The sequence below is a fragment of the Camponotus floridanus genome, unplaced genomic scaffold, assembly GCF_003227725.1.
Source record: "Camponotus floridanus strain SB8 unplaced genomic scaffold, Cflo_v7.5 scaffold196, whole genome shotgun sequence".
In the NCBI taxonomy this organism is placed as follows: domain Eukaryota; kingdom Metazoa; phylum Arthropoda; class Insecta; order Hymenoptera; family Formicidae; genus Camponotus; species Camponotus floridanus.
This window is the reverse complement of record NW_020229321.1, coordinates 170,937-192,095: the sequence shown is the minus strand read 5'-3', so window position 1 is coordinate 192,095 and position 21,159 is coordinate 170,937.

The following is a 21,159-nucleotide window of genomic DNA, read 5'->3' as shown; positions in this document are numbered from 1 at the left end:
CGATGCAGGTTCTGATATATCATGTGATGTCGGCAGAATGTCAACAGAAATATAACAAAGCTTGTTAACATAATCAGTTACCAGATTGGCAACAAAAATCGAACAGATTCTGCCGGCATAACTTAGTGGCAGATTGGTGGCAGAAATTGAATAGGATCTGTGCCATGCAATTTGACAACAGATTGTCGGCAAAAATCGAGCAGGATCTGTGCATACAATCTCTGATAGCAGATTGATGGCAGAAATGGAACAGGGTTTGCATGATTCGATAGTTCCTTCACTTACCGCTACGTGAGCTGTACTTTCTCGTAATTGAATTTCTGTCAGAAATATATATAAAGCGAATATGAATAAAAGACTAAAAATTTAGTAATTATCATTTTAATTTCTATCACTTTAATTTCTGATATCTGATACAAGCAAATGAGAGTCAGAATATTAAACTGATTGGAATCAATATGATAAATGAAAAATTATTCATGTACTGCCTATTTGAGGTATAAACCAAGAATTTAATTCTAAATATAATAAATTACATCTCAAGTTTTACAAGTTACATTTACTTTTATCATTTACTTTATTATTAATTTAATTAAATTGAATTAGTCCTTCGCTATATGAGATATAACTACAATATAACATATTACATATATGTTATTTTCCAAGAAAATTCTAATTAACTTGCCGATAATATTGTTATTTAGCACTTGTAATAATCAATTTTGTTGCATTTATATAACATTAATAAAAGTAAGCGCAAATCTTGTGCAGTTTCTGCTGTCAATTTGCCATCAGGTTGCATGCGCAGATTCTGTTCGGTTTCTGCTGACAATTTAACATCAAATTGGACGCGCAGCTCCTGCTCGATTTCTGCTGTCAATCTGCTGTCGATTTATGCTGACAGATTCTGCTAGCAGAACCCAAGCTTAATGCGGACGCAGTTGATGCCAATCTGCCGCAATATTCTGTTTGAATCTGCTCGCATGCTGCTGGCAGACTGCTAACATTTTGCTTACTAGGAGAGTTATTAAGATCAAAAATCCATACAGTGCATTCAACACTCCACAATATAATTGTATACTTAAGGAAGAAGAGTAAAAAGGATAACCTCTGAACTAGTGCGCACTAGTTTTTGCTTCGAAAATGAACAAATCTATTTTCTGTAAGAAGAAGTGCAAGAATGGAGAACATCAGTTATATCGATATATATACAACGCAGTCAGAGTCTTTTGATAAACACTTTAAATATACTTACCAGTCTTGATCACCTTTGGAACACGAAGGCACAGCACAATGCATATTGCGTTATTGCATACTTTTTGCCCGCTTTCCCACCAACAATAATTCAACCCTGAATCGCATCTTATCTAGATAGGCAATCACGCGTTACTGTGATGTCAGCGCTATTTTAACACTGGTTTTTCGTTGTCGCGATATTATGCGCTTGGGAGGACGCGGGAAAAGCCGTGCGTATGTAAAAAGTCACGGAATTTAGCAGCATTGCACAAAATACGCAAATGAAGAAATATATATAACTATCTACGCATACATTATATAACAATAGTTAACAGATAATATGTAAATTTATATAATAAATATTATATAACAGCTGTTATTTTAATTTTTTACTCTAATATTATATAACTATTATAATACGTATTTACTAATAGATTATATAGCAACAGCAAACAGATAGTATATAAATTTATATAATAAATATATAAGTTGTTATTTTAATTTTTTTATTCCAATGTTATATAATTTTTATAATGTGTGTGTGTTAGTATATTATATAGCAACAGTAAATAGATAATATGTAACAATTATATAATAACGATATAACGCTGTTATTTTAATTTTTAACTCCAATGTTGTATAACTGTTTTGATATGTGTTTGCTGGGTGTATATATATAAGAATTCGAATCTTAATATTTTCGAATTTAACATTGTCTTTTATTTATATGTAATTTATATAGAATTATATATCTTTCCTGTGTTAAGTTCTGCTGTATCAGATAAAGTTTCATCTGAAATACAATTTTTTCAGTAGAAAATAAATAATTCTACATATACAATTATACAGGGATGGGAAAAAGTTCCGGAACGGTCAAATAACTCAGCGAGATTGCATTTTTTGGAAAAATGTTATATACGAAAGTTTTATGATTTTTCCCTATCTATCTAATGATGATATTAATTTTGACCTTGACTATTATTTTGAAGGTCATTTCAAGGTCAAGTTCAATTTTTCAAATGGGAACCACTATTTTTTACCGCGAATTTGGAAAGAGCGGAAAATTTTACGTTCAGGACATGACCTTTTAAATCAGAGTCAAGGTCATTTCAAGGTGAATATTCGAAAATTTCAGGGATGGCAATAGTAACTTAGCGAGGTTTTAACTGCAATTTCAAACATCCTGCAATATGTATGATCAGTCTTTTCTAACAATACCGCCGGCATTAGCATTACCCGAGATGTACCGCGTGGAGGTTGCACGGTCGGGTTTACATCTCTTCGGGGTGCTTTGTTCAGGTGGTTCCCCTTGCCGTCACCTGTGTGTGTGTGTGTGTGTGTATGTGTGTGTGTGTGTGTGTTGTATTTAATGTATTAAGTGTTCAAACTGTTGCCCGTGCACTGCTTGGCAGTGACCCATACGTATGTAAATACTTTCCTGAACATTTCGCAACATTTCTGGTGTGATTGAATTAGAAACATTTATTATCCTTGCTTGCAATTCATTAATATCGGCAGGTTTTTTCTCAAACACTTTACTCCTTAAGTATCCCCAATAAAAGTAGTCCAACGGTGATAAGTCCGGTGATCTGGGCGGCCCCCGCTTTATTATGTACTAATTTTACATAAAAAATTCATTCAATGAATTTTTTATGTAAAATTAGTACATAATAATATTTCTATGTAAAACCCGTATTGATTAGGTAACTACCACATTATTTATGCAAATAAGAAGTTTTGACCTCATAAGCTTTAAATTGTTTTTGAGTATCTTCTTCATGCCGTTATCGTTGTAAAAATAATTTCATACAATTATTCATTGTTGCATTGTAAATTTATGGTTGGTTTTCTATCGGTTGTATCGAAAATGCGTTTGACTGATACAGAGCGTATTCATGTTCTTATAATGCGAGGATGTGGTGATAAAATGAGATCCTATGAAGAAGTTGCCACGCTGTTTAATAACAGATTTCCAAATCGTGATCCTATTTCAAAATCTATTGTCCATCGTACTGTTTTACGATTCCAGAGAACTGGTTCAGTTATTGACGAACGAAGATCGGGTAGACCAAAGACAGCTACTAACGATGACGTGTCTATGCAGGTTCTCCAAAATATTATTGAAAATCCGCACAATCTTCCTTCGAGAATAGCTCAGGAATATGATATCGACCGAAAATCCGTTACAAAAGTTTTAAAGTCACACGGTTACCACCCGTTTAAAATACGACTCGTCCAAGAACTCTCTGAAGATGACTATGACAGAAGAGTAGAATTTTGCGATGAAATGATGAGGAGATATGACGATAACAATCAATTCTTCAGTTGGATTTGTTTTTCTGACGAAGCTACTTTTGAATTGAGCGGATCTGTCAATCGTCAGAACATGCGATATTGGGCGGATGTTAATCCTCATTGGATGAGAGATTCGCATACTCAACACCCACAAAAACTTAATGTTTGGGCAGGAATTATTGGACAAAATATTGTTGGGCCGTATTTTATCGCAGGGAACATAAATGCTGAGAATTATCTGCATCTATTACGAACGCAAGTGGTCCCACGTATCCAAGAAATTCTTGGACCTGCTTTTGAACAAGTTTGGTTTCAACAAGATGGAGCCCCAGCTCACTTCGCGGTAGTTACTCGAGATTACCTTAATGAAGTGTTTCCTAATAAATGGATTGGTAGAAGAGGATCGATTGAATGGCCGCCCAGATCACCGGACTTATCACCGTTGGACTACTTTTATTGGGGATACTTAAGGAGTAAAGTGTTTGAGAAAAAACCTGCCGATATTAATGAATTGCAAGCAAGGATAATAAATGTTTCTAATTCAATCACACCAGAAATGTTGCGAAATGTTCAGGAAAGTATTTACATACGTATGGGTCACTGCCAAGCAGTGCACGGGCAACAGTTTGAACACTTAATACATTAAATACAACACACACACACACACACACATACACACACACACACACACAGGTGACGGCAAGGGGAACCACCTGAACAAAGCACCCCGAAGAGATGTAAACCCGACCGTGCAACCTCCACGCGGTACATCTCGGGTAATGCTAATGCCGGCGGTATTGTTAGAAAAGACTGATCATACATATTGCAGGATGTTTGAAATTGCAGTTAAAACCTCGCTAAGTTACTATTGCCATCCCTGAAATTTTCGAATATTCACCTTGAAATGACCTTGACTCTGATTTAAAAGGTCATGTCCTGAACGTAAAATTTTCCGCTCTTTCCAAATTCGCGGTAAAAAATAGTGGTTCCCATTTGAAAAATTGAACTTGACCTTGAAATGACCTTCAAAATAATAGTCAAGGTCAAAATTAATATCATCATTAGATAGATAGGGAAAAATCATAAAACTTTCGTATATAACATTTTTCCAAAAAATGCAATCTCGCTGAGTTATTTGACCGTTCCGGAACTTTTTCCCATCACTGTATATATACAGGGTGAGGCATCTAAAACAGGCCACCTGAATAACTCCGTTGGTAAGCCGAATACAAAAAAATTGTTCAGACAAAAGTTATATGGTTTCAAGGGGGACATATGATGGTGTCATTAGTTTAATCTTGAAGAGCCACCCGAAGGTCACGTGAAGGTCAGCTCTAACTTTTTAAATGGAACACCTTATATGCTTTTGCATATTCTTGTAGTTCATCTCAAGAGCTTTCCAAAACACTACAATTATGTTAGTTTTCATTAAATACTTTTCAAGTTATGAGGCTTGAAATCATTTCTTAATTTTACATAAACCGTAAAATATCTTGTAAAATATTCATTTTTCGATTATTTTACCTTAATACTTTTATGTACAAAATAATAAGAAGAATCAATTGGTGTAAAGAAAACACATAATTGCGGTCGGGCCCGTTCGGAGGGATTCGGGTTTGCGCCGAGCGCGGGTTTTCGCCGGTCGGTCGGTCGGGCCGCGTCAGCTTCGCTCGGCAATTCTCGGCCGTTTTGGATTTACAACGGCCCCGGTTTTGACAAGTATTAAAAATGTGGGCGCACCGCGCCCCTGCCTCTGCCCGGCGGGTGTTCTACCGGGCGGCAGCTTCCGGCGATGTTGTTGCCGGGAATTCGGAACGGTGCATCGGAGTGCACCGTTACATCACCCCCCATGTTAAATATGTCCGAATCGGGCATCCGCTTCGGTCGGTCAGTCGGTTGGACGGATGGATGCCTGGTCGTCGGCTGTGTTTATGAAAATAAACAAACGGTTCTCATCATTTATTAAGCCGCGCGTGGTGGAATGCGGCGGCAGTAACGCACCCTGCCATCGCGGGTGAATCTAATGATCCACCGTCCGGCAAGTGTTCGCGCCTTGTATCGGTGCGATACATATACCGCGAAATGAGGGACCTCCACGGTGATCCCTGGCTCGACCTCAACGAGGATCGATGGTGGCGGCAATGGACCCATTGGTCGCAAGATAGTCGGCGGCTCGGCTGGGGCGTCCCCTCGGTTGACTGGCCGGGGTGGCTTCTCGTATGACCGCTGCGGTGGCGGTGGTGGCGGCGTCAGGAGAGTCTCCTGCTTCTGCCGGTTGACTCGGTCGGACCGCTGGATGGTGGTGCCGACTCGAGGTGGCCGCGGCGGTGGTGGTGCGGCAATGCGGGGCGGCGCGGGTTCCTCGGTCCGCGTCGCAAGATTGCTCGCCTCGTATTCTCGAAGCAGAGCGGTGATCTCGTCCAGGATTTCTGAATTTTGCTCCATCTTCAACGAAGTCTGGCTCAGTTGTGAGCGTTATCGACAAACGAGGTGTCAGGCTCGTGATCGATGTCCTCGTTGGGGGGGATAAGGTTGACATTGTTGTTGTTTTGATGAGCCGTCTTTAAATCCTGGATGTGTACATGCCTTATCCGTTTTCCCCTCTTGCTCTTGAGATCCACTATAACGGGTGAGGCGATTTTTTGGATCTCGTATGGCCCGCTGAACTTGGGCGCCAATTTGGCGTTGTACGCTTCGCTTTTCTTAGAAAGAGGGTGGTCGCGCTTCCACACCCACTCCCCGACGTTCGGTTTCTAAGGCCGACGCCGAAGATCGTAATGGCGTTTCTGGCGCTGGAAAGCTTGCGCCATATGAAGCTTCACCACTTCGTACGCCTCGGTGAGCTTGTTCCGGATGACGTCAGGCGCGTCCGGTGCTGCTGTCTGCGGGTCGGTGTCTTCCGGAGCTTGTATTTCGCGCCCGTAATTGAGGAAAGCCGGCGTGTATCCGGTCGCGTCGTGGAGAGCCGTGTTATAGGCGAATTGCAAGGCCGGTATGTGCTCGTCCCAGGCTCGATGATCTTTGTCGATGTACTGGGTGATCATCGTCTTGACGATGCGGTTCGTTCTCTCGACCGGATTACAATGCGGCGAATAAGCCGGTATGGTGATATGCCGGATATCCCACGTTCGCAGACGCTCCTCCAGCTGGGTGGATCTCAATTGTGTCCCGTTGTCCGATAGCACGGATTCGGGTCGGCCGTGGCGCAGGAGAATGCGCTCGGTCAGTGCCTTGGTGACGGCGGCGGCGGTAGCTCGGCGCAACGGCACAAGCTCTATCCATTTTGTGAAACGGTCTTGGAGGACGAACAGCCACGTATGTCCCTGGTGCAAACGTGGCAATGGGCCGACGAGGTCCAGCTGTTCCCAGGGTCGGCCGACGTACGTAAAGTGCAGTGCCCCAGTCGGTCGTTGCTGAGCGACCTTGTGGGCCTGGCAGTTCTGGCAGACTCGTACGTAACCAGCAATTTCGCGCAACATCCCCGGCCAGTAATACCTCTTGGTGATCCGGGCGATGGTTTTTGCGATGCCCAGATGCCCGGCGGTGGAGACGTCGTGGTATTGCTGTAATACCTTCCTCCGGTCCTCCTTGGGTATGCAGCGTTTCCACTGCTCGTCCGGGTGGCTGTCCTTGAAGTCCAGGCTGTGGTATATGAGGCGGTGCAGCTGTCCATCCTGGATGCGGTAATCGGGATACGCGGCGGGGTCATTCTGGACCCCTTCCCGCGTGCGGCGGTACCAGGAGCATTCCTGGCGTCTGGCGGCGCAGGTGGCCGGGTGACGCGACAGTGCGTCTGCGACCCGGTTTAACACCCCGCGACGGTATCGTACGTCGAAATCGTACTGCTGGAGCTCGAACACCCAGCGTCCGAGGCGTCCGGTTGGTGATTCCATCTTTTGCAGCCATCGTAGGGCCTGATGGTCGGTTACGACGGTAAAAGAGTAACCCTCGAGGTAACTCTTCATGCGGCGGATGCCCCAGACGATGGCTAGGCATTCGAGCTCCGTCGCACTGTAATTCCGTTCGGCTGAATTCAAGGTGCGGCTCGCGTAGGCGATCACGCGCTCGCCTTCTTCAAAATGTTGCGTTAAGACGGCCCCGAGCCCGGTCGTGCTAGCATCGGTCTGCAGAGAAAAACGGCGGTTGAAATCGGGGCAGGCCAGAACCGGCGCGGAAATCAGCGCGCGTTTTAAACGATCGAATGCGGTGGATTCCTCTGGGCCCCACGTGCGTGCTTTTTAGTTAACTGGGTGAGCGGCGCGGCGATCGTGGAGAAATTCGGGATAAACCGTCTGTACCATGACGCCATCCCCACGAACTGACGGATCTGTTTCACGGTCTGTGGTTCTGGCCAACCGGCCACGGCGCGAATTTTCTCGGGATCGGTGCGAATCCCCTCGCGGTCGATGACGTGCCCGAGGTATATGAGGCGGTCCACACAAAAACGGCACTTCTCCGGGTTCAGGCGGAGGCGCGCGTCACGTAGACGGCGGAAAGTCTCCCTGAGCAGCTCGAGATGTTTTTCAAATGTTCGGCTAATTACGATGATGTCGTCCAAGTAGACGAAGACGTGCGGTTCTAACTCGGGCCCGAGAACCGAGTCTAACAGTCGTTGAAAAGTCGCGGACGCGGAGTGTAGTCCGAACGGCATAACCGTGAATTGGTAGAGCCCTTTACCCGGTATGGTGAAAGCGGTAACGGGTCGACTCCCCGGGATCAGCGGCACCTGCCAATACCCGTCCTTTAAATCCAGGGTGGACAGATACCGGGCCCCCCTCAACTTGTCTAGAGTCGCGGTAATTTGCGGCAGCGGGTAAGCGTCCTTATGGGTCACCTCGTTGACCCGTCGGAAATCGATGCAAAACCGCTGCCGGCTGTCTTTCTTTTTTACGACGACGATGGGCGAACTCTACGGGCTATGCGAGGGTTCGATAACCCCTCGGGCCAGCATCTCGTCTACCTCGTTATCGATCACCGCCTGCATCGCCGGATTGCGGGGCCGGTATCGTTGTTTGATGGGAGTATCGTCTCTCAATCGGATAGAATGCTGTACCCGGTCCGTAGGCCCTCTCACCTCCCTGAATTTTCCGAGCTCGTCGTGCAAAAATTCCCGTAGGCGTTCGTTTTCGGTGGGGATTTTCCCGGCCAAACCCCCGGTGGTGCAACATCGCCTTCGTGCCCGAATCACGTGCCGAGGGGGGGCTGGCGTGCCCAGACGCAACTTGGCCTGGAGGTCTACTCCGATGAACTTCACCGGAGAGACGCGGCATAATCGCGAACGTGTGTGTGGTCTTTCGTCCCGACACCTCAACCGGCAAGGTGATTGCCTCCGCGGTGGTGGCTTCCTGGTCATCGGCCAGCTGGATCTGGCCCTCTTCGGTGATGACCTTGAAACCCCGTCGTCCGAGGGTCTCGGCGATCTCGTCGTTGATGAGCGATGTTTCGGACCCGGAGTCGATCAGGGCGTCGCACGTCAGATCCCCAATCGTAATACGTATATGCAGTCGCGACGTAAAAATTATGCGGGGCTGGGAGTGGCGTCGACCTGTGTTCCTCTCGCCCCGTTGCCTTTTCCCGCCGGTGGGTGGCACTGCGAGGTGAGCATCCCGTCCCGTCCGCACTGGGAACAGAATTTCTTCGCTGGCCGCTTGCACTGGCGGCGGGTATGCCCGCGTTGTTTGCACCGCCAGCAGCACTCGGTTTTGCTATACGCGGCGGCCACCACGGGCTTTACTTCGGCCTTCTCCCTCTTCGCGGCCTCCTGCCGTTCTTTCACCAAATCCTCGTGCTCGTGGGCTCGTGCCTGTAGCTCGGCGATGCTACCGAAATCCGCGCTGCGGATATAAAATTTATATTCTGGGTGCATATGGCTGTACAAGTATTCGAGCTGCTCAAACGGAGAGAAACCGCCCAAACGGCGCATCAGCGTCATCATTGCCGTGGAGTACTGCGCGAATGTCTCGTGGGCCCCCTGGTGCCTATTCTCGATTTCGCGACGCAAGGAAGCCACGTAACGATGGGGCAGGAACTGTAGCCGGAACGAAGTCCTGCCACGTGAGCCAGCTGCCTCGATGGTTGCGATACCATAAAAGGGCATCCCCCCGTAGCAACTCCGATAACCCGCGCAGAATTTGCTCTGCCGTGATTTGATAGTTATCGCGGAGCTCGCCCAGGCGTTCTAAGAACGCGGCGGGATCACGGCCGTCGAAATGACAACCGCTCTTCCGCAGCTGGTTGATCACTCGACTATCGGGCAAGGCCGGCGCTGTATCGTCGATAGGTGCCTCGCGAACGATAGGTCGATAGGAAGGGGCCGTTACTGTGACCTGGGGGTATGCAAAAGAAGGTGCCCCATGGTCATGAGGATCGGTCGCGAAATCATCCGGATTCGCGTCCGCGTACTCCCGCATGCGTCGGCGAATTTCGTCGAGAGTGCTCGTGCTCTCTATGCCGTAACCGGCGGCTAGCACGGCCAGTTGCTCCTTCGGGAGCGCATACAACCACGACTTTATGCTGAAGTATCCGTAGAACTCGCTTTTACGCCTGTCAAATGCTCACGCAAACTGTCCCTGTTCGGGCGCCAATGTAACGTTCCGTTTTTCCCGGAGATTAGATTACGGATAAACTCGTCGGATTCGGGGTAATGAATGGTGAGCGAATTGCGATGTAAAAGAAAAGAAAGTATTTATTCAAATTGAAGGCGTGTGTACAAGTAGAGTGTGTATCTCGCTGTGATTATAAATGTGAGCGTGTTCGAGTGTATAACTGTTTGCGTGGCGAATATAAATGTGAGCGTGTTCGCTATATAAACGTTTAAATGCGCGTGCAAAATGCAGGTGGTTGAATGCGCCGATATAATCGTGGTGCGTAAACTCGATAATTCGCTGGTGTAATACGCGTGTATAAAAACGTTATTTATTTTGACGCGTGCGGATATGCGCTCGGTATCGGTCGAAGACCTCGCGTTGTTATAACGGTGTTTTTGTCGCGTTTCTTGCATGGAGAATCCCGTCGTTCCGGGAATCCCGTGTACGAAGAAAGAGCCGGTGGATTCCGAGAAACAACACGTTATTTTCGCGAAATAATATGCGCTCTCCGCGAACTGGAATATCGCGCTGATAAATTGGAATCGCGTTTAAGAACAGCTGGCCTCGAGAACTCTCGATCGGGGCGGCTCTGAACTCCACCTTCCGTGGGTTTTGCCAGCCGGGATGTGGAGGAGCGGATAGAGGCAGTACCCCGCGCGATAGCGAGAACTCTCGGCTTAGGCTGAGCACTCTCAACCTACTTGATCGGGGCGGTAGTGCCGATTTTAGGTGCCTGGTAAATTCTCTTGAGCATACAGCTTAAGAGCGGAACAGGAGAATGTATCTATTAGCTGAAACACGGCCTTTTTATACCGGCTAATTACCCGCGTCGGCGCGCGGCGGTTCTACTCCTTCCGAACGGGTTAATTGCGGTACGGTACGGTCGGGCCCGTTCGGAGGGATTCGGGTTTGCGCCGAGCGCGGGTTTTCGCCGGTCGGTCGGTCGGGCCGCGTCGGCTTCGCTCGGCAATTCTCGGCCGTTTTGGATTTACAACGGCCTCGGTTTTGACAAGTATTAAAAATGTAGGCGCACCGTGCCCCTGCCTCTGCCCGGCGGGTGTTCTACCGGGCGGCAGCTTCCGGCGATGTTGTTGCCGGGAATTCGGAACGGTGCATCGGAGTGCACCGTTACAAACTATGTATATAAAATTTACTATAAATCGATTATTTAGACGATAATACAAACACATGTACAGTACGTGTCAATGATTTGATCAATTTCTTAAGTCATATGCCTTAAAATGTCATTATAGATGATTAAAGGCCTTCGCACGTACAAAAATTTTAGTCGTAACCGTAAGGTCGTAAGAAAACTGACAAATCGGTTGAGTAGTTGAGTATTCTTTCGGCGATAAAAAAATAATTAACTGTGATTGGTCATTTGTCTTATGACCTTACGATTACTAAAATTTTTGTACGTGTAAAGGCCTTAAGCGTTTACAATGAGTACGTTTACACGGCAACGTTAATCAGGTTTAGTAACAATCATAACTCCCTAAAAGTGATGTTTGTTTACACGCAAGGAGCAATACAAGCAATTACATAGCAATTACATATTTACTTTAACTTATTGGCAGTTTTTGTATACTAGTACGCGTCACTTGATTATTTAGGTTGGTAATACGATTGTTATAACCCTCGTAACGTTTACACGTCTTCTTAAAGTTGGATTTGTAAGTCTACTCCTTTTCCTCACCAGGAGTAGCGTTACTACAAATGGTGTAATAACATCGGCATAAAGCACGATTTACACGGCATATAACACCAGTAGTTACAACAGCGATTGTTACCAAACCTGATTAAACGTTGCCGTGTAAACATACTCAATGAGATTTTAAGGAGACTTAAGGCGTAAGACTTAAGAAACTGACCAATTACAGTCAAGTATTAAGAGAATATTCGATTGTGATTGGTCAATTTCTGAAGTCTTATGCTTTAAGTCTCCTTAAAATCTCATTGTAGACGACGCTTCAAGGGTCTACAATGGCCGTAGCATAAGGTTGTAAGGCGTAAGACTCAAGAAATTGACCAATCAAAGTCACGTATGGCCGTGTTCCGAAATTGCTGCCAGTTTACTGTCAACACTGAAAATATATAATATACGTAACGTGCACTATAGAATTTGCAGTACATTGGTAGTAATTTCGGAACACGTCCTATGAAGAAAATCCTCGGCTGTGATTGGTCAATTTCTTAAGGTTTAGGGCTTAAATTATCTGTTGTAGATCGGGATTAAAGATTCGTCTGCAATGGCCATAGCATAACGTTGTAAGGCGTAAAAATAAAAAAATTGACCAATCACAGTCGAGTATTCTCTTAATATTTGACTGTGATTGATCAATTTCTTGAGTCTTTCGCCTTACAACCTTATGCTACGGCCACTGTAGAATGGCCTTTAAGCGTCTTCTACAATGAGATTTTAAGGCGTAAGTCTTAAGAAATTGACCAGTCACAATCGAATATTCTCTTAATATTAGACTGTGATTGGTCAATTTCTTAAGTCTTACGCCTTATAACCTTATGCTACGGCCACTGTGGACGATCCTAAAGCATCGTCTACAATGACAGTAGAATTAATGAATTAAAGCTGTAACTCAATAAATTGACCAATCACAGTCGATTATTCTTTTAATGCTTGAAAGTGATTGGTCAATTCCTTAAGTTATTGCTTTAATCCATTAATCCTACTGCCATTGTAGACGATGTGTTAAGCGTCTTCTACAATGAGATTTTAAGGCGTAAGACTTAAGAAATTCATTAATCACAGTCAAGTATGTAAAGAATACTAGACTATGATTGGTCAATTTCTTAAGTCTTACGCCTTAAAATCTTATTATAGAAGATGATTAAAGGCCTTCGCACGTACAAAAATTTTAGTCGTAACCGTTAGATCGTAAGAAAACTGACAAATCAGTTAAGTAATTGAGTATTATTTCGGCGATAAAATAATCCCAGATAGCACAAAATGTCCTTAGGATTATCCTGAATATGTCCAGGACATCCTAGGATATTTATGGGCTATTTTGTTGTAAAATTAAAAATATTTTTTATTTGCATATATGACCATTTTTAACCATATTAAGCATTTTATTTAATTCAAAAATGTCAAATATTGTAATAAAATATAAATATCCTATAAATATGTACTGGATATCCACTGGATATAATTCAATTGAATAATATCCATCGGACATCCAGTACATATTTATATAGGACATTTATATTTTACTAAATATACATTTATCTAATTTTAAGTACAAAAAGTGTTAAAGAGTTTAAATAAAATAAATAAACCTATATATTGTTAGAAATATAATATGTCCTAGGAATATTCTAAGGATTTCCCAAGGATGTGTCTACATTTTAGCATAAGTATTGATATAATGGAGATATGCAATTACGTTTTTTTATTTAATGTATCTCTCTTGGAACTAAAGTTTTGTCTGAAACATTCTCTACAATATTTTTACAGTTAGTATTTTTTGCAATTTAGTCATACTGTAACGGTACAGCCTATCCCGATTGCCACGGATTGACTCGCCGGTTCCAGGATTCGGGAGTATGTAGGAGAGTCAAGCTTACGAGTCCTCTTTTATTTCAAACAAGCTTTTATTTGTAAATCGTTTATCCTAAGTCTTATCCTACGCGAGAGCGCAACGAACTTAGCCTACGAAAGATTACAAACGGTTTATCCTATGAGAGAGTACAACTAACTTATGTTACGTGAGCTTAGCCTACGACGGTGCGCAAGTACTTATCTTACTAATTTAGCCTACGGAAGGTTACGGCACGCTTAATCTAGGCGGTCGGTCGCGGTTCGATCGGCGAGCGCGTCGCGATTGCGGAGTTCACCGCACGGCGGTGCGCGGAGGCCGAGTGCCGGGCAAACCCAGGCGGCGGAGAGGTCAAACCCGTCTCCGTCGACGTGCACGGTCAGGAAGCCGAATGCCGGGCAAACCCAGGCGGCGAAGAAGTCACACCCGTCTCCGTCGGCGGGAACGATCAGGAAGCCGAATGCCGGGCAAACCCAGGCGGCGGAGAGGTCACTCCCGTCTCCATCGGGCGAGAACGGTCAGGATTCGAGTCACCTCGCTTATTCCCAGAGGTTCTGATCAGGTCGGAAACTGGAGAGGAATAGGTATCGGTCTGTTGCGCGAGCCGGCTTTTATACGGCTCGAGGGTTCCCCACGCTCGCGTGTGTAGAGGAGGGAGTGAGACTAGGTGGGATAGCCCGTAGGCGGAATTGCGGGTGGGTGCCAGAGGCGTCGAGTCACAGGGTCATGAATTTACTCGCAGGAAACTGTTACAGCTAACGTCTTTATTTTATAAACCCAGGAACAGTATAATCTAAATTATGAACAAATGAGCAATAATAATAGAATATATTATAACTAATGAACAATTGAACAATACTATATACAGGATTATTTACAGTGATGACGCGAAGGCGTCGTCACAGTATTAATAAAAATATAGGACATCCTATATAGTTTATAATAATATTTGATGTTATTTTCATATAAAATAACATCAAATATTATTATTCGCATTTTCGTATAAAATATTAACGTATCTTCTATATTATTTATATGTATCTTATTCCTAAGCGAGTCACATCTGTCACATAAGGCCGAATTCCCACTAAGCGCGATACGTAATGCGCAACATGTAACATGTTCAGTGAAAATTCGGCCTAAGACTATATTGCGCGTATGCATTTAGCAAACGCGCATGCTTAAAAAGCACCTTCGAGAAGCTTTGAGAAGGTATCATGGCGGTATATGCTGGCAAGTATTAACTTGTGAGCACGTGTGAGAATAAAAATTTCTTTTATGGTGCGAATGTATGTGAATAAAGCACTAAAATTTGTATATTTTTGTATACTGAAAATTGTGTATTAAATGGGAAGGCAATTGAGATATTCAAGCATCTGGAATTACTATCGGCACAATAGTGGTAAGATATTAATCCAAATATATATTATTTTTATATTCATAAAAATTGTGTTCTTATTAATTAAAGGCTTATTAATTTACGTTATATACATACACTATAAATTTCGGTATACTGGCAATTATATTGGAACACGGCCTATAATTAATAGGAAACACAGCTATAATAAAATAACATATTATTGTTAAAAATGCATCATTTGTATCTTTTCTTGAACAGATTTTTGTTTCATTTTATTATAGAAATTTCTACGGATTGTTTAAGCGTTACGTTGTTTATCACATCTGAAACGCTATATAACCTTAAGGAAAAATTTTCTTTGATGCAAGTTGTGGCAACTGAAAATTGTATTTCAAGCAATTGAGATATTGGAATTGCTCCTGAAATTATTATCAGCACAATAGTGGTAAGATATTATCCCAAATATTGTTAGCAATTTTTCACGAACTCGCTATCAATTTCACACGCGCTCGAAACTGCCGATTCACGGCCGCTTCTCTGGGAGAGGTGAAGAGAACTTAGAGACTTTATTTTTAATACGAGAGCTCTTATATTCTTACTTATTCTCCTACAATGGAATCGTCAGGCGGCGTTTATTTATTTCTCGGTATATATCTCGCGACGACCTCAAGATCGCTCGATTGCCATATACAGGGTGGACCATTTTAATCTATAATGGAAAATATCTCGGAATGTTGGTGAGATACAACAAAATGTTTCAGACAAAAGTTGTTTCTAGGGGGACATAAGATGATACCATTGGTTTGACCTTGAAGAGTTATTTGAAGGTCACATGAAGGTCACCTTCAATTTCTTAAATGGAACCTACATTTTCTCATTACATATTCTTGTAGCTTATCTCGAGAGCTTTCCAAAACACTATAATAAAATATTTTTTTATTGAGTACTTTTCGAGTTATGAGACTTGAAATCATTTCTTAATTTAACATAAACCGTAATATATCTAGTAAAATATTCATTTTTCGATTATCTTGCTTTAATACTTTTATGTACAAAATAATGAGAGGAATCAATTGATATAAAGAAAACACATAGTTATTTTTAAGAAAAAATATGTAATTTGCAATTAACAATTACATATTTTTTCTTTGAAACAATTATGTGTTTTTTTTATATCAATTGATTTCTCTTATTATTTTGTACATAAAAGTATTAAAGCAAGATAATCAAAAAATGAATATTTTACTAGATATATTACGGTTTATGTTAAATTAAGAAATGATTTCAAGCCTCATAACTCGAAAAGTACTCAATAAAAAAATATTTTATTATAGTGTTTTGGAAAGCTCTCGAGATAAGCTACAAGAATATGTAATGAGAAAATGTAGGTTCCATTTAAAAAATTGAAGGTGACCGTCATGTGACCTTCAAATAACTCTTCAAGGTCAAACCAATGGTATCATCTTATGTCCCCCTAGAAACCATACAACTTTTGTCTGAAACATTTTGTTGTATCTCACCAACATTCCGAGATATTTTCCATTATAGATTAAAATGGTCCACCCTGTATATACGGCGATCCTCGTCTCCCGGATTCTCGAACGCGACCAATAGGGCGAAGTCACGCTTTGCCACGCTTTCCTTCAACAAACGTGTCCTCGACCAAAAATATAAAAATAATATAAACATACGTGGCCGTTATTCGCGCCTGTTTGTAATAAATCGCTAACAGTTCGGCCATTCTGACGTAAGGCCATCCCAGCCTATAGTCTACATAAAAAAAATCAAGAATATAATAAATACAAAAAATTGAACGTTATACACGCATACATATTTAACATATGGTCGTAACCAAAATGAGCAATTTATAATTTTATGTAAGGGCGCATCTGATCGGGCGCCACTACGCCGCTATAAGGTTGCTGTGTTAGCTGAAATCCGTCCACGTCCTCGACGACATATCGGTCGTAATCAAGCGCCTTTTTCACTATGTATGGGCCTTTGAACCTTGGTACGAGTTTTTTATTTATTCCGGTTGTAGTTTCTACATTCTTAATCTCAACATAATCGCCCGGCTTATATTCACGTGCTGCCTTTCGCCGCAAATTGTATCGTGTGGCGCTCTGTTGTTGAAATTTCTGTGTATTTATCTCAGCGTTGCGTCGAAGTTGGTTGAAATCGCGCTCCGGATCCACATCAAGCCGAATAAGATCGCGCAATAAATCGCTCGATTTACCTCTCTGTTCGAGTCCGAACAGCAAACAAGCAGGAGTTTCATTGGTTGTACGACATACTGTATTATTTAAAGAATATTCAACGTTTTCCAAAACTCGGTCCCATTTAGCGGGTGTCTCACTTAGTTTTGCCAGTATTGGCGTTATCACGCGATTATATCTTTCAACCTGCCCGTTGGCTCTCGGTTCCGACCGCAATCAAAACGCGGTCAATCGACGCGGATTCTAAAAATTTCTTGAATGTCTCTGACGTAAAACACGCGCCTCGATCCGAGATCAAGCGCTTTGGTCGACTATATGAGCGGAAATAATCACTTAAATGCCGGACTACTTCCTCCGCCGTAGTCGATTTGCACGGATAAAGCCTAATAAACTTAGTAAAAGCATCGATGATGACGAGTAGATAACAATAACCCTTCCCCGTTTTTTCCAACGGCCCCAAATGATCAACATGAATAGCTGCGAAGGGTAAGCTTTCTTTCGGAATATTATGTAAATACCCCTCTGCTTTACCGCTCATCGGCGAGAATTCGATACAGCGCAAACAGTTAGAAATGTATTCTTTAACTTTTTCTCGAACGCGCGGAAACCAAATAGACTTTAATAATGTTATCGACGACCTTGTCAACGCCTACATGCCCCAACTCATCGTGGCAAGTCCTAATTACATTGTTTTCCATGGATCGTGGTATGTAAAATAACAGTTTCTTATTTCTATCCTTTCGATATACTAGTCCGTCACGCAGCTCGTAATACTTTACATCACTTTGTTCCAGTTTATTACGAATTTTCATTATCGCGGCCTTGACAAATAGATAATGTGCGCTCAAAACTATCGCCCTCCAATACAAGTACGCTATGGCAACGGCTAAGCGCATCCACATGACCCATGCGCTTTCCCGGGCGGTGAACGATTTCGCAATCATAATTCTGCAGGAAGAGAGCCCAGCGCGAAATTCGAAGGTTTACGTCCTTTTTATTTAATGTAAGCCGAAAACTATCGCAATCGGTCACGACTCTAAATCTTCGTCCCGCAAGGTAAATATGGAATCGTTTTATAGCGTATACGACCGCGAGGCACTCCAACTCGAAGCTGTGATACTTCGACTCGGCCGGCGTCGTTCTCTAACTCCAAAATGAGATCGACCGCCACGTTCCGTCGTTTTGCCTCTGAAGCAGAATCCCGCCGAAGCCGCTAATACTCGCGTCACAATGCAGCTCTGTCTCAGCCTGTGGGGAATATATGGCTAACACCGGACCATTAGACAATTCTTGAGCGTCTCAACTGCCGCGTTCTCCGACGCTCCAAATTTGAAGACCGCGTTCTTTTTTATCAAATCATACAAAGGCTTGGCTAATATTGAAAATCTGGGAATGAATCGGCGGAAATAGCTCGCCAAGCCAACAAATCGCTGGACTTCCCTCGCGTTACGCGGGACTGGAAAATTCAGTATCGCTTCAATATTTTCATCGCTCGGACGGATACCATATTGGTTGATGCAATAGCCTAAGTATTTTATTTCTGTTTGCGCGAAATAACATTTATCAAGACGGAACTGTAAACGGTACCGGCCGGACAATTCAAAAATCTCTCTAAAAATCGCAATATGCTCGCTCATGCCTTCCGTCGCGACTAGAATGTCATCTAAGTACAGTAATACTTTATTCTCTCGTATCAGCGGCATAAGCACGGAATGGATGAAACGCTGGAATACGCGTGGAGCATTCGTCAACCCGAACGGCATGCGCAGGTATTCAAATTGCCCCAGCGGCGTCACGAATGACGTGTACTACGTGTAAACATACAGTTGTTTTTAAGAAAAAATATGGAATTGTTAATTGCAAATTACATATTTTTTCTTAGAAACAACTATGTGTTTTCTTTACACCAATTGATTCCTCTCATTATTTTGTACATAAAAGTATGAAGGTAAGATAATCGAAAAATGAATGGTTTACTAGATATTTTATGGTTTATGTAAAATTAAGAAATTATTTCTAGCCTTATAACTCAAAAAGTACTTAATAAAAAGGTACTTAATTATAGTGTTTTGGAAAGTTCTCGAGATAAGCTACAAGAATATGCAATGAAAAATAGGGGTTCCCATTTAAGATTTCAAACTTGCCCCCCCTCACCGCCCAGGGAGAGGAGTGGGGGGGCTGATTTTAACGTCATTGTACGTCCCCCTCGAAATGACGAAATTTTGATTCTAACCATTTTTTCGTAGTGTGCTTATTTTTCGAGTTATTTGGCTGCCTAAGTTAAAATGGGTCACCTTGTATAACCGAAGACTTCCGTCTTTCTTCTTTGTAAGTACGATCGGGCTCGCATATGGCGACTCATTAGGCCGTATAACTCCCTCGGCCAAGAGCTCATCCAGTATACCACGCAAAGCCTCCTTGTCTGCGAAGGACAGTCTACGCGGGCGCGAACTTATCGTTGCTCATGTTTTAATGCGATAACCATCTCGAAATCAGGCGCGCAGCTCTCTCCCCGCAAACCCGCGAAATAACACGAACGATACGCTTCGCAAATTTTCTCGCTGTTCTCCTCGCTAACAGCCGCACCGATATTCAACTCGTCACGCAAACTAAAAGAAACGTCTCGGCTCTCGATCGCCATTATCTCACCGATAGCGTCTTCTCCGTCGACCGCAATGACCTCAATGGTTTTCCCCAGCGTGACGCGAATCGACGGGCAGATCAGGAAATCTCTATCCAAGAGGATATTGAAGGTCATGGTATCATCCGGGACAGTATAAAACTTTATTTTTAATAAGGGCGTTTTTAATTGTTACATAACCATCAAAAGTACCAATTATACGCAATCGCGAACCATTAATTCCGCAAAATTGATCAGCGTCGTTTTCAAGAGGCAAGCACAACTCACCCGGAATAATATCATTCTTAACGAGACTAACCGGAGATCCCGAGTCAACCAACGCGTCGTCAACACGATCGTAACCCTCGCGCTCGTTCACCGCCGAAATACTCACGCTTACAATGTAAGGCCCAGGAAGTGAAGGCCGCGCTACGCTCGTCAACGCAATCTCTGTCGATGCAGCCGCTGCTCCCGCCGTCGTCGGCCGCACTCTTTTAGGACATCCCGGGGCCAAATGCTCCGGCGATCCGCAGACATAACACGCCTTCCCCGCTGGTGGCCGTCCGCACCTTACGGCAATATGCCCAGCTTCGCCGCATCGATAACACCGTCTCGCTCCCGACGATGGCCCCTCGGTCGCTGCACGCTCGACCCTCCGACTTTCCGTCGGCTTCGCTCCCGCAGGTGGTACTTCCTTTCCGCCAACAACTGTCCTCGCGCCATCTCTCCACCTTGTATTTCTGGTCCATCCAACTCTCGTCCTTCTGTCCTCTCGTTCGGCCGTGACACTTTCGAAGGCCTCCAATAGCTTGGCCTTTGACTGGAATTTCATGAGGCGCGCCTGGTTTCTTAATTGTACATTTGATATATCCTCGATTAGATAATCGAGCAGCTCGTCCTCTGCTACGGGAACGCGATTAGCTAAAATCACCTTCTCGTGATAATAGTCACAAAACGGCTCGTCACCTCTCCAGAGGCGAGCCTCAAACTTCCTCCGAAGTGCCAATTTCCCGGGGCGCAAATCGAACATTTGCCCCATCTCCTTCAAAAGAACTTCAATGCTCAATGTCAAATGTTCCGTCCGCGAATAAAACCAAGCCGCTGCACGCCCCTTTAACCGGAAACCAATCAAAACTCTCGTGGCGTTCTCGTCGAGGCGATAAGTGTTCCGCAAAAGCTCGAGCTGATTTTTCCATCTCCGGAAGGTATTGTCTTCTGCGTCAAATTCTGGCAACAGCTCTCTAACGCCCGACACCACCGCCGCCAGACGCCTCCGTTGACGCATCCGACG